Here is a 677-nt window from a genome sequence, read left to right on the forward strand (position 1 = left end):
TTAGCTGCTGTGTAGCCGCTCTGGATGGCGTAACAATGCAGATTTTCCTTGGTCAAAGTTCAGGTCAAGCTAGTTCAAGTGAGAGCGAGAGGACGGCCTTTGAAAAGCACTCCCATGATTGTTTTAGACAGAAGTGTGCCTAAATAATTTATATTTGTTTATAGAATACATGCTGAACGTTGTATATTTAAGGTATTCTGTAAATATAATATAAATATTATAAATATATTTATCTTGATAGTTTGGATATCACCATGTTTCTAAGGTTCAGAAGCACTTCAAATCCTTAACTCTCATGTCTGTCTTTTGGTTTTGTTTTTTACTAATGTGCTGTCAGTGTTTGTGAGGACAAAGTCCTCCCTGTAAATATTTTTGTTTTTCCATGAAATGGCTTTTTGTCCCTGTCAACATTAAAGTATGATCCATACACTGAAACTGATGTTTGTTGGCGATTTGTTTCTCTCTGAATGGCAGCTTTTCTCAGGATAAATTTCAGCTTGTTCCCAGTATCATTGTTTTCTCCTAAATGTAGGCAAAATATCATTATAAATAAATTCTGCAGTATCAAACGTACTAAACGGCCACTACCAAATGAAGCAGAGAAAGTTTTATGTAAAAGGCCTGTAAATCAATTTTTTTTTTTTTTAACTTTCAAAAACACAAACAGAGCCATCACA

This window comes from Scatophagus argus, chromosome 7 (genome assembly GCF_020382885.2).
Source record: "Scatophagus argus isolate fScaArg1 chromosome 7, fScaArg1.pri, whole genome shotgun sequence".
Taxonomy (NCBI): Eukaryota; Metazoa; Chordata; class Actinopteri; family Scatophagidae; genus Scatophagus; species Scatophagus argus.